Consider the following 13,836-nt stretch of genomic DNA (forward strand, 5'->3'; position numbering starts at 1 on the left):
CACAGTAATGTAGTGAGAGTTGCTACGAACCTATAAATGATGCTCCAGTAATGAAGTGAGAGTTGCTATGAACCTATAAATGATGCTACAGTGATGTGGTAGGAGTTGCTTAAAACCTCAAATTGATTCCACAGTCATGTAGTGAGAGTTGCTTAAAACCTCAAAATGATGCTACAGTAATGTAGTGAGAGTTGCTACGAACCTCAAAATGATGCTACAGTAATGTAGTAGGAGTTGCTAAAAATCTAAAAATGATGCTGTAAGTAATGTAGTGAGACTTGCTACGAACCTCAGTAATGCTACAGTAATGTTGTAAGTGTTGCAAAAAACCTCAAAATGATGCTACAGTGATGTGGTGAGAGTTGCTACGATCCTCAAAATGATGCTACAGTAATGTATTAGGTTGACTAAAAACCTCATCATGAAGCTCCATTGATCCAGTAAGAGTTGCTTAAAACCTTTAAAAATGATGCTGAGTCATGTAGTGAGAGTTGCTACTATCCTCCAAATGATGCTACAGTGATGTAGTGAGAGTTTCTTAAAATCTCAAAATGATGTGACAGTGATGTGGTAATAGTTTCAAAAAACTCGAAATGATGCTCCAGTGATGTAGTAAGATTTGCTACGAACCTCAAAATGATGCTGACAGTCGTGAAGTGAGATTTGCTACTATCCTCAAAATGATGCTACAGTGATGTAGTGAGAGTTGCTACTAATCTAAGAAATGATGCTAAAGTGATGTGGTGAGACTTGCTACTATCCTCCAAATGATGCTACAGTGATGTAGTGAAAATTGCTTAAAATCTAAAAATGATGCGACAGTGATGTGGTGAGAGTTGCTACGAACCTCAAAATGATGCTGACAGTAATGTGGTGAGAGTTGCTACCAACCTATAAATGATGCTGCAGTGATGTATTAAGTGTTGGTAAAAACCTCAAAATGATGCTCCAGTGATGTAGTGAGAGTTGCTACTAATCTAGAAAATGATGCTCATGTGATGTAGTGAGAGTTGCTTCAAATCTCAAAATGATGCTCCAGTGATACAGAAAGAGTTGCTTAAAACCTTAAAATGATGCTTACAGTCATGTAGTGAGAGTTGCTTAAAATCTCAAAATGATGCGACAGTGATGTGGTGAGAGTTGCTACTATCCTCCAAATGATGCTACAGTGATGTAGTGAGAGTTGCTTAAAATCTCAAAATGATGCTACAGTGATGTAGTGAGAGTTGCTTAAAACCTCAAAATGATGCTCCAGTGATGAAGTGAGAGTTGCTACTAATCTAAGAAATGATGTTATAGTGATGTGGTGAGAGTTGCTTAAAATCTTAAAAACATGCGACAGTGATGTGGTGAGAGTTGCTACTATCCTCCAAATACTGCTACAGTGAAGTAGTGAAAGTTGCTAAAAACCTCAAAATGCTGCTACAGTGATGTCGGAAGAGTTGCTAAAAATCTCAAAATGATGCTAAAGTGATGTGGCAAGAGTTGCTAAAAACCTCACAATGATGCTGTCAGTAATGTAGTGAGAGATGCTGCGAACCTCAACATGATGCTACAGTAATGTAGTGAGAGTTGCTACGAACCTCAAAATGATGCTACAGTGATGTAGTGAGAGTTGCTACTAATCTAAGAAATGATGCGACAGTGATGTGGTGAGAGTTGCTACTATCCTCCAAATGATGCGACAGTGAAGTAGTGAAAGTTGCTAAAAACCTCAAAATGCTGCTACAGTGATGTGGTGAGAGTTGCTACGAACCTCAAAATGATGCTGACAGTAATGTGGTGAGAGTTGCTAAAAACCTCAAAATAATGCTGCAGTGATGTATTAAGTGTTTGGAAAAACCTCAAAATGATGCTCCAGTGATGTAGTGAGAGTTGCTACTAATCTAGAAAATGATGCTAAAGTGATGTAGTTAGAGTTGCTTCACATCTAAAAATGATGCTCCTGTGATACAGAAAGAGTTGCTTAAAATCTTAAAATGATGCTTACAGTCATGTAGTGAGAGTTGCTTAAAATCTCAAAATGATGCTACAGTGATGTAGTGAGAGTTGCTTAAAACCTCAAAATGATGCTCCAGTGATGTAGTGAGAGTTGCTACTAATCTAAGAAATGATGCGACAGTGATGTGGTTAGAGTTGCTACTATCCTCCAAATGATGCTACAGTGAAGTAGTGAAAGTTGCTAAAAACCTCAAAATGCTGCTACAGTGATGTCGGAAGAGTTGCTAAAAATCTCAAAATGATGCTAAAGTGATGTGGCGAGAGTTACTAAAAACCTCACAATGATGCTGTCAGTAATGTAGTGAGAGATGCTACGAACCTCAACATGATGCTACAGTAATGTAGTGAGAGTTACTACCAACCTCAAAATGATGCTACAGTAATGTAGTGAGAGTTGTTACGATCCTCAAAATGATGCTACAGTGATGTGGTAGGAGTTGCTTAAAACCTCAAAATGATTCCACAGTCATGTAGTGAGAGTTGCTACGAACCTATAAATGATGCTCCAGTAATGAAGTGAGAGTTGCTACGAACCTATAAATGATGCTACAGTGATGTGGTAGGAGTTGCTTAAAACCTCAAAATGATTCCACAGTCATGTAGTGAGAGTTGCTAAAAACCTCAAAATGATGCTACAGTAATGTTGTAAGAGTTGCTACGAACCTCAAAATGATGCTACAGTGATGTATTAAGTTGCTACGAACCACAAAATGATGCTACAGTAATGTAGTAGCAGTTGCTAAAAATCTAAAAATGATGCTGTAAGTAATGTAGTGAGACTTGCTACGAACCTCAATAATGCTACAGTAATGTTGTAAGTGTTGCAAAAAACCTCAAAATGATGCTACAGTGATGTAGTGAGAGTTGCTACCAACCTCAAAATGATGCTACAGTAATGTAGTGAGAGTTGTTACGATCCTCAAAATGATTCTACAGTAATATATTAAGTTGCTACGAACCTCAAAATGATGCTGAGAGTCATGAAGTGAGAGTTGGTACTATCGTCAAAAAGATGCTGCAGTGATGTAGGAAGAGTTGCTAAAAATCTCAAAATGATGCTTCGGTGATGTGGTGAGAGTTGCTAAAAACCTCAAAATAATGCTGTCAGTGATGTAGTGAGAGTTGCTACGAACCTCAAAATGATGCTACAGTAATGTAGTAAGAGTTGCTAAAAATCTCAAAATGATGCTACAGTGATGTGGTTAGACTTGCTAAAAGTCTCAAAATGATTCCACAGTAATGTAGTGAGAGTTGCTACGATCCTCAAAATGATGCTACAGTAATGTATTAGGTTGACTAAAAACCTCATCATGAAGCTCCATTGATCCAGTAAGAGTTGCTTAAAACCTTTAAAAATGATGCTGAGTCATGTAGTGAGAGTTGCTACTATCCTCCAAATGATGCTACAGTGATGTAGTGAGAGTTTCTTAAAATCTCAAAATGATGTGACAGTGATGTGGTAATAGTTTCAAAAAACTCGAAATGATGCTCCAGTGATGTAGTAAGATTTGCTACGAACCTCAAAATGATGCTGACAGTCGTGAAGTGAGATTTGCTACTATCCTCAAAATGATGCTACAGTGATGTAGTGAGAGTTGCTACTAATCTAAGAAATGATGCTAAAGTGATGTGGTGAGACTTGCTACTATCCTCCAAATGATGCTACAGTGATGTAGTGAAAATTGCTTAAAATCTAAAAATGATGCGACAGTGATGTGGTGAGAGTTGCTACGAACCTCAAAATGATGCTGACAGTAATGTGGTGAGAGTTGCTACCAACCTATAAATGATGCTGCAGTGATGTATTAAGTGTTGGTAAAAACCTCAAAATGATGCTCCAGTGATGTAGTGAGAGTTGCTACTAATCTAGAAAATGATGCTCATGTGATGTAGTGAGAGTTGCTTCAAATCTCAAAATGATGCTCCAGTGATACAGAAAGAGTTGCTTAAAACCTTAAAATGATGCTTACAGTCATGTAGTGAGAGTTGCTTAAAATCTCAAAATGATGCGACAGTGATGTGGTGAGAGTTGCTACTATCCTCCAAATGATGCTACAGTGATGTAGTGAGAGTTGCTTAAAATCTCAAAATGATGCTACAGTGATGTAGTGAGAGTTGCTTAAAACCTCAAAATGATGCTCCAGTGATGAAGTGAGAGTTGCTACTAATCTAAGAAATGATGTTACAGTGATGTGGTGAGAGTTTCTTAAAATCTGAAAAACATGCGACAGTGATGTAGTGAGAGTTGCTACTATCCTCCAAATACTGCTACAGTGAAGTAGTGAAAGTTGCTAAAAACCTCAAAATGCTGCTACAGTGATGTCGGAAGAGTTGCTAAAAATCTCAAAATGATGCTAAAGTGATGTGGCAAGAGTTGCTAAAAACCTCACAATGATGCTGTCAGTAATGTAGTGAGAGATGCTGCGAACCTCAACATGATGCTACAGTAATGTAGTGAGAGTTGCTACGAACCTCAAAATGATGCTACAGTAATGTAGTAAGAGTTGCTAAAAATCTCAAAATGATGCTACAGTGATGTGGTTAGACTTGCTTAAAATCTCAAAATGATGCTACAGTGATGTAGTGAGAGTTGCTTAAAACCTCAAAATGATGCTCCAGTGATGTAGTGAGAGTTGCTACTAATCTAAGAAATGATGCGACAGTGATGTGGTTAGAGTTGCTACTATCCTCCAAATGATGCTACAGTGAAGTAGTCAAAGTTGCTAAAAACCTCAAAATGCTGCTACAGTGATGTCGGAAGAGTTGCTAAAAATCTCAAAATGATGCTAAAGTGATGTGGCGAGAGTTACTAAAAACCTCACAATGATGCTGTCAGTAATGTAGTGAGAGATGCTACGAACCTCAACATGATACTACAGTAATGTAGTGAGAGTTACTACCAACCTCAAAATGATGCTACAGTAATGTAGTGAGAGTTGTTACGATCCTCAAAATGATGCTACAGTGATGTGGTAGGAGTTGCTTAAAACCTCAAAATGATTCCACAGTCATGTAGTGAGAGTTGCTACGAACCTATAAATGATGCTCCAGTAATGAAGTGAGAGTTGCTACGAACCTATAAATGATGCTACAGTGATGTGGTAGGAGTTGCTTAAAACCTCAAAATGATTCCACAGTCATGTAGTGAGAGTTGCTAAAAACCTCAAAATGATGCTACAGTAATGTTGTAAGAGTTGCTACGAACCTCAAAATGATGCTACAGTGATGTATTAAGTTGCTACGAACCACAAAATGATGCTACAGTAATGTAGTAGCAGTTGCTAAAAATCTAAAAATGATGCTGTAAGTAATGTAGTGAGACTTGCTACGAACCTCAATAATGCTACAGTAATGTTGTAAGTGTTGCAAAAAACCTCAAAATGATGCTACAGTGATGTAGTGAGAGTTGCTACCAACCTCAAAATGATGCTACAGTAATGTAGTGAGAGTTGTTACGATCCTCAAAATGATTCTACAGTAATGTATTAAGTTGCTACGAACCTCAAAATGATGCTGAGAGTCATGAAGTGGGAGTTGGTACTATCCTCAAAAAGATGCTGCAGTGATGTAGGAAGAGTTGCTAAAAATCTCAAAATGATGCTTCGGTGATGTGGTGAGAGTTGCTAAAAACCTCAAAATAATGCTGTCAGTGATGTAGTGAGAGTTGCTACAAACCTCAAAATGATGCTACAGTAATGTAGTAAGAGTTGCTAAAAATCTCAAAATGATGCTACAGTGATGTGGTTAGACTTGCTAAAAGTCTCAAAATGATTCCACAGTAATGTAGTGAGAGTTGCTACGAACCTATAAATGATGCTCCAGTAATGAAGTGAGAGTTGCTATGAACCTATAAATGATGCTACAGTGATGTAGTAGGAGTTGCTTAAAACCTCAAATTGATTCCACAGTCATGTAGTGAGAGTTGCTTAAAACCTCAAAATGATGCTACAGTAATGTAGTGAGAGTTGCTACGAACCTCAAAATGATGCTACAGTAATGTAGTAGGAGTTGCTAAAAATCTAAAAATGATGCTGTAAGTAATGTAGTGAGACTTGCTACGAACCTCAGTAATGCTACAGTAATGTTGTAAGTGTTGCAAAAAACCTCAAAATGATGCTACAGTGATGTGGTGAGAGTTGCTACGATCCTCAAAATGATGCTACAGTAATGTATTAGGTTGACTAAAAACCTCATCATGAAGCTCCATTGATCCAGTAAGAGTTGCTTAAAACCTTTAAAAATGATGCTGAGTCATGTAGTGAGAGTTGCTACTATCCTCCAAATGATGCTACAGTGATGTAGTGAGAGTTTCTTAAAATCTCAAAATGATGTGACAGTGATGTGGTAATAGTTTCAAAAAACTCGAAATGATGCTCCAGTGATGTAGTAAGATTTGCTACGAACCTCAAAATGATGCTGACAGTCGTGAAGTGAGATTTGCTACTATCCTCAAAATGATGCTACAGTGATGTAGTGAGAGTTGCTACTAATCTAAGAAATGATGCTAAAGTGATGTGGTGAGACTTGCTACTATCCTCCAAATGATGCTACAGTGATGTCGTGAAAATTGCTTAAAATCTAAAAATGATGCGACAGTGATGTAGTGAGAGTTGCTACGAACCTATAAATGATGCTCCAGTGATGAAGTGAGAGTTGCTACCAACCTATAAATGATGCTACAGTGATGTGGTAGGAGTTGCTTAAAACCTCAAAATGATGCTACAGTAATGTTGTAAGAGTTGCTACGAACCTCAAAATGATGCTACAGTAATGTATTAAGTTGCTACGAACCTCAAAATGATGCTACAGTAATGTAGTAGGAGTTGCTAAAAATCTAAAAATGATGCTGTAAGTCATGTAGTGAGACTTGCTACGAACCTCAATAATGCTACAGTAATGTAAGTGTTGCAAAAAACCTCAAAATGATGCTACAGTGATGTAATGAGAGTTGCTACAATCCTCCAAATGATGCTACAGTGATGTAGTGAGAGTTGCTTTAAATCTCAAAATGATGTGACAGTGATGTGGTAATAGTTTCAAAAAATTCAAAATGATGCTCCAGTGATGTAGTAAGAGTTGCTACGAACCTCAAAATGATGCTGACAGTCGTGAAGTGAGATTTGCTACTTTCCTAAAAAAGATGCTACAGTGATGTAGTGAGAGTTGCTACTAATCTAAGAAATGATGCTAAAGTGATGTGGTGAGACTTGCTACTATCCTCCAAATGATGCTACAGTGATGTAGTGAGAGTTGCTTAAAATCTCAAAATGATGCGACAGTGATGTGGCGAGAGTTGCTACGAACCTCAAAATGATGCTGACAGTAATGTGGTGAGAGTTGCCAAAAACCTCAAAATGATGCTGCAGTGATGTATTAAGTGTTGGTAAAAACCTCAAATGATGCTCCAGTGATGTAGTGAGAGTTGCTACTAATCTAGAAAATGATGCTCAAGTGATGTAGTGAGAGTTGCTTCAAATCTCAAAATGATGCTCCAGTGATACAGAAAGAGTTGCTTAAAACCTTAAAATGATGCTTACAGTCATGTAGTGAGAGTTGCTTAAAATCTCAAAATGATGCGACAGTGATGTGGTGAGAGTTGCTACTATACTCCAAATGATGCTAAAGTGATGTAGTGAGAGTTGCTTAAAATCTCAAAATGATGCTACAGTGATGTAGTGAGAGTTGCTTAAAACCTCAAAATGATGCTCCAGTGATGAAGTGAGAGTTGCTACTAATCTAAGAAATTATGCTACAGTGATGTGGTGAGAGTTTCTTAAAATCTTAAAAACATGCGACAGTGATGTGGTGAGAGTTGCTACTATCCTCCAAATGCTGCTACAGTGAAGTAGTGAAAGTTGCTAAAAACCTCAAAATGCTGCTACAGTGATGTCGGAAGAGTTGCTAAAAATCTCAAAATGATGCTAAAGTGATGTGGCAAGAGTTGCTAAAAACCTCACAATGATGCTGTCAGTAATGTAGTGAGAGATGCTGCGAACCTCAACATGATGCTACAGTAATGTAGTGAGAGTTGCTACGAACCTCAAAATGATGCTACAGTAATGTAGTAAGAGTTGCTAAAAATCTCAAAATGATTCCACAGTAATGTAGTGAGAGTTGCTACGAACCTATAAATGATGCTCCAGTAATGAAGTGAGAGTTGCTACGAACCTATAAATGATGCTACAGTGATGTGGTAGGAGTTGCTTAAAACCTCAAAATGATTCCACAGTCATGTAGTGAGAGTGGCTTAAAACCTCAAAATGATGCTACAGTAATGTTTTAAGAGTTGCTACGAACCTCAAAATGATGCTACAGTAATGTATTAAGTTGCTAAAAACCTCAAAATGATGCTACTGTAATGTATTAAGTTGCTAAAAACCTCAAAATGTTGCTACTGTGATGTAGTAAGAGTTGCTTAAAACCTCAAAATGATACTCCAGTGAAGTAGTGAAAGTTGCTAAAAACCTCAAAATGCTGCTACAGTGATGTCCGAAGAGTTGCTAAAAATCTCAAAATGATGATAAAGTGATGTGGCGAGAGTTGCTAAAAACCTCACAATGATGCTGTCAGTAATGTAGTGAGAGATGCTACGAACCTCAACATGATGCTACAGTAATGTAGTGAGAGTTGCTACGAACCTAAAAATGATGCTACAGTAATGTAGTGAGAGTTGCTACGATCCTCATAATGATGGTACAGTAATGTATTAAGTTGCTTAAAATCTCAAAATGATGCTCCACTGATGTAGTGAGCGTTGCTACAAACCTCAAAATGATGCTGAGAGTCATGAAGTGAGAGTTGCTACTATCCTCAAAATGATGCTGCAGTGATGTCGGAAGAGTTGCTAAAAATCTCAAAATGATGGTTCGGTGATGTGGTGAGAGTTGCTAAAAACCTCAAAATAATGCTGTCAGTGATGTAGTGAGAGTTGCTACGAATCTCAAAATGATGTGACAGTGATGTGGTAATAGTTTCAAAAAACTCGAAATGATGCTCCAGTGATGTAGTAAGATTTGCTACGAACCTCAAAATGATGCTGACAGTCGTGAAGTGAGATTTGCTACTATCCTCAAAATGATGCTACAGTGATGTAGTGAGAGTTGCTACTAATCTAAGAAATGATGCTAAAGTGATGTGGTGAGACTTGCTACTATCCTCCAAATGATGCTACAGTGATGTCGTGAAAATTGCTTAAAATCTCAAAATGATGCGACAGTGATTTAGTGAGAGTTGCTACGAACCTATAAATGATGCTCCAGTGATGAAGTGAGAGTTGCTACCAACCTATAAATGATGCTACAGTGATGTGGTAGGAGTTGCTTAAAACCTCAAAATGATGCTACAGTAATGTTGTAAGAGTTGCTACGAACCTCAAAATGATGCTACAGTAATGTATTAAGTTGCTACGAACCTCAAAATGATGCTACAGTAATGTAGTAGGAGTTGCTAAAAATCTAAAAATGATGCTGTAAGTAATGTAGTGAGACTTGCTACGAACCTCAATAATGCTACAGTAATGTAAGTGTTGCAAAAAACCTCAAAATGATGCTACAGTGATGTAATGAGAGTTGCTACAATCCTCCAAATGATGCTACAGTGATGTAGTGAGAGTTGCTTTAAATCTCAAAATGATGTGACAGTGATGTGGTAATAGTTTCAAAAAATTCAAAATGATGCTCCAGTGATGTAGTAAGAGTTGCTACGAACCTCAAAATGATGCTGACAGTCGTGAAGTGAGATTTGCTACTTTCCTAAAAAAGATGCGACAGTGATGTAGTGAGAGTTGCTACTAATCTAAGAAATGATGCTAAAGTGATGTGGTGAGACTTGCTACTATCCTCCAAATGATGCTACAGTGATGTAGTGAGAGTTGCTTAAAATCTCAAAATGATGCGACAGTGATGTGGCGAGAGTTGCTACGAACCTCAAAATGATGCTGACAGTAATGTGGTGAGAGTTGCCAAAAACCTCAAAATGATGCTGCAGTGATGTATTAAGTGTTGGTAAAAACCTCAAATGATGCTCCAGTGATGTAGTGAGAGTTGCTACTAATCTAGAAAATGATGCTCAAGTGATGTAGTGAGAGTTGCTTCAAATCTCAAAATGATGCTCCAGTGATACAGAAAGAGTTGCTTAAAACCTTAAAATAATGCTTACAGTCATGTAGTGAGAGTTGCTTAAAATCTCAAAATGATGCGACAGTGATGTGGTGAGAGTTGCTACTATACTCCAAATGATGCTAAAGTGATGTAGTGAGAGTTGCTTAAAATCTCAAAATGATGCTACAGTGATGTAGTGAGAGTTGCTTAAAACCTCAAAATGATGCTCCAGTGATGAAGTGAGAGTTGCTACTAATCTAAGAAATGATGCTACAGTGATGTGGTGAGAGTTTCTTAAAATCTTAAAAACATGCGACAGTGATGTGGTGAGAGTTGCTACTATCCTCCAAATGCTGCTACAGTGAAGTAGTGAAAGTTGCTAAAAACCTCAAAATGCTGCTACAGTGATGTCGGAAGAGTTGCTAAAAATCTCAAAATGATGCTAAAGTGATGTGGCAAGAGTTGCTAAAAACCTCACAATGATGCTGTCAGTAATGTAGTGAGAGATGCTGCGAACCTCAACATGATGCTACAGTAATGTAGTGAGAGTTGCTACGAACCTCAAAATGATGCTACAGTAATGTAGTAAGAGTTGCTAAAAATCTCAAAATGATTCCACAGTAATGTAGTGAGAGTTGCTACGAACCTATAAATGATGCTCCAGTAATGAAGTGAGAGTTGCTACGAACCTATAAATGATGCTACAGTGATGTGGTAGGAGTTGCTTAAAACCTCAAAATGATTCCACAGTCATGTAGTGAGAGTTGCTTAAAACCTCAAAATGATGCTACAGTAATGTTGTAAGAGTTGCTACGAACCTCAAAATGATGCTACAGTAATGTATTAAGTTGCTAAAAACCTCAAAATGATGCTACTGTAATGTATTAAGTTGCTAAAAACCTCAAAATGTTGCTACTGTGATGTAGTAAGAGTTGCTTAAAACCTCAAAATGATACTCCAGTGAAGTAGTGAAAGTTGCTAAAAACCTCAAAATGCTGCTACAGTGATGTCCGAAGAGTTGCTAAAAATCTCAAAATGATGATAAAGTGATGTGGCGAGAGTTGCTAAAAACCTCACAATGATGCTGTCAGTAATGTAGTGAGAGATGCTACGAACCTCAACATGATGCTACAGTAATGTAGTGAGAGTTGCTACGAACCTAAAAATGATGCTACAGTAATGTAGTGAGAGTTGCTACGAACCTATAAATGATGCTACAGTGATGTGGTAGGAGTTGCTTAAAACCTCAAAATGGTTCCACAGTCATGGAGTGAGAGTTGCTTAAAACCTTAAAATGATACTACAGTAATGTTATAAGAGTTGCTACGAACCTCAAAATGATGCTACAGTAATGTATTAAGTTGCTAAAAACCTCAAAATGATGCTACTGTAATGTATTAAGTTGCTAAAAACCTCAAAATGTTGCTACAGTGATGTAGTGAGAGTTGCTACTAATCTCAAAATGATGCTCCAGTGATGTAGTGAGAGTTGCTACTAATCTAAGAAATGATGCTACAGTGATGTAGGAAGAGTTGCTAAAAATCTCAAAATGATGCTTCAGTGATGTAGTGAGAGTTGCTAAAAATCTCAAAATGATGCTTCAGTGATGCAATAAGAGTTGCTGAAAACCTTAAAATGATGCTGAATGTAATGTAGTAAGAGTTGCTAAAAACCTCACAATGATGCTGTCAGTAATGTAGTGAGAGTTGCTACGAACCTCAAAATGATGCTACAGTGATGTAGTGAGAGTTGCTACGAACCTCAAAATGATGCTCCAGTGATGTAGTGAGAGTTGCTACTTATCTAAGAAATGATGCTACAGTGATGTAGGAAGAGTTGCTAAAAATCTCAAAATGATGCTTCAGTGATGTGGTGAGACTTGCTAAAAATCTCAAAATGATTCCACAGTAATGTAGTGAGAGTTGCTACGAACCAATAAATGATGCTCCAGTAATGAAGTGAGAGTTGCTACGAACCTATAAATGATGCTACAGTGATGTGGTAGGAGTTGCTTAAAACCTCAAAATGATTCCACAGTCATGTAGTGACAGTTGCTTAAAACCTCAAAATGATGCTACAGTAATGTATTAAGTTGCTAAAAACCTCAAAATGTTGCTACAGTGATGTTGTAAGAGTTGCTTAAAACCTCAAAATGATGCTCCAGTGATGTAGTGAGAGGTGCTACTTATCTAAGAAATGATGCTACAGTGATGTAGGAAGAGTTGCTAAAAATCTCAAAATGATGCTTCAGTGATGTGTTGAGACTTGCTAAAAATCTCAAAATGATTCCACAGTAATGTAGTGAGAGTTGCTACGAACCTATAAATAATGCTCCAGTAATGAAGTGAGAGTTGCTACGAACCTATAAATGATGCTACAGTGATGTGGTAGGAGTTGCTTAAAACCTCAAAATGATTCCACAGTCATGTAGTGAGAGTTGCTTAAAACCTCAAAATGATGCTACAGTAATGTATTAAGTTGCTAAAAACCTCAAAATGTTGCTACAGTGATGTAGTAAGAGTTGCTTAAAACCTCAAAATGATGCTCCAGTGATGTCGTGAGAGTTGCTACTAATCTAAGAAATGATGCTACAGTGATGTGGTGAGAGTTTCTTAAAATCTTAAAAAGATGCGACAGTGATGTGGTGAGAGTTGCGACTATCCTCCAAATGATGCTACAGTGAAGTAGTGAAAGTTGCTAAAAACCTCAAAATGCTGCTACAGTGATGTCGGAAGAGTTGGTAAAAATCTCAAAATGATGCTAAAGTGATGTGGCGAGAGTTGCTAAAAACCTCACAATGATGCTGTCAGTAATGTAGTGAGAGATGCTACGAACCTCAACATGATGCTACAGTTATGTAGTGAGAGTTGCTACGAACCTCAAAATGATGCTACAGTAATGTAGTGAGAGTTCCTACGATCCTCAAAATGATGCTCCACTGATGTAGTGAGTGTTGCTACGAACCTCAAAATGATGCTGAGAGTTATGAAGTGAGAGTTGCCACAATCCTCAAAATGATGCTGCAGTGATGTAGGAAGAGTTGCTAAAAACCTCAAAATAATGCTTTCAGTGATGTAGTGAGAGTTGCTACGAATCTCAAAATGATGCTACAGTAATGTAGTAAGAGTTGCTAAAAATCTCAAAATGATGCTACAGTGATGCAGTAAGAGTTCCTAAAAATCTCAAAATGATGCTACAGGGATGTGGTTAGACTTGCTAAAAATCTCAAAATGATTCCACAGTAATGTAGTGAGAGTTGCTACGAACCTATAAATGATGCTCCAGTAATGAAGTGAGAGTTGCTACGAACCTATAAATGATGCTACAGTGATGTGGTAGGAGTTGCTTAAAACCTCAAAATGGTTCCACAGTCATGGAGTGAGAGTTGCTTAAAACCTTAAAATGATACTACAGTAATGTTATAAGAGTTGCTACGAACCTCAAAATGATGCTACAGTAATGTATTAAGTTGCTAAAAACCTCAAAATGATGCTACTGTAATGTATTAAGTTGCTAAAAACCTCAAAATGTTGCTACAGTGATGTAGTGAGAGTTGCTACTAATCTCAAAATGATGCTCCAGTGATGTAGTGAGAGTTGCTACTAATCTAAGAAATGATGCTACAGTGATGTAGGAAGAGTTGCTAAAAATCTCAAAATGATGCTTCAGTGATGTAGTGAGAGTTGCTAAAAATCTCAAAATTATGCTTCAGTGATGCAATAAGAGTTGCTGAAAA

The sequence above is a fragment of the Aulostomus chinensis genome, chromosome 1 (assembly GCF_037954235.1).
Source record: "Aulostomus chinensis isolate RoL2024-O1b breed Wild chromosome 1, RoL_Achi_v1.0, whole genome shotgun sequence".
NCBI lineage: Eukaryota > Metazoa > Chordata > Actinopteri > Syngnathiformes > Aulostomidae > Aulostomus > Aulostomus chinensis.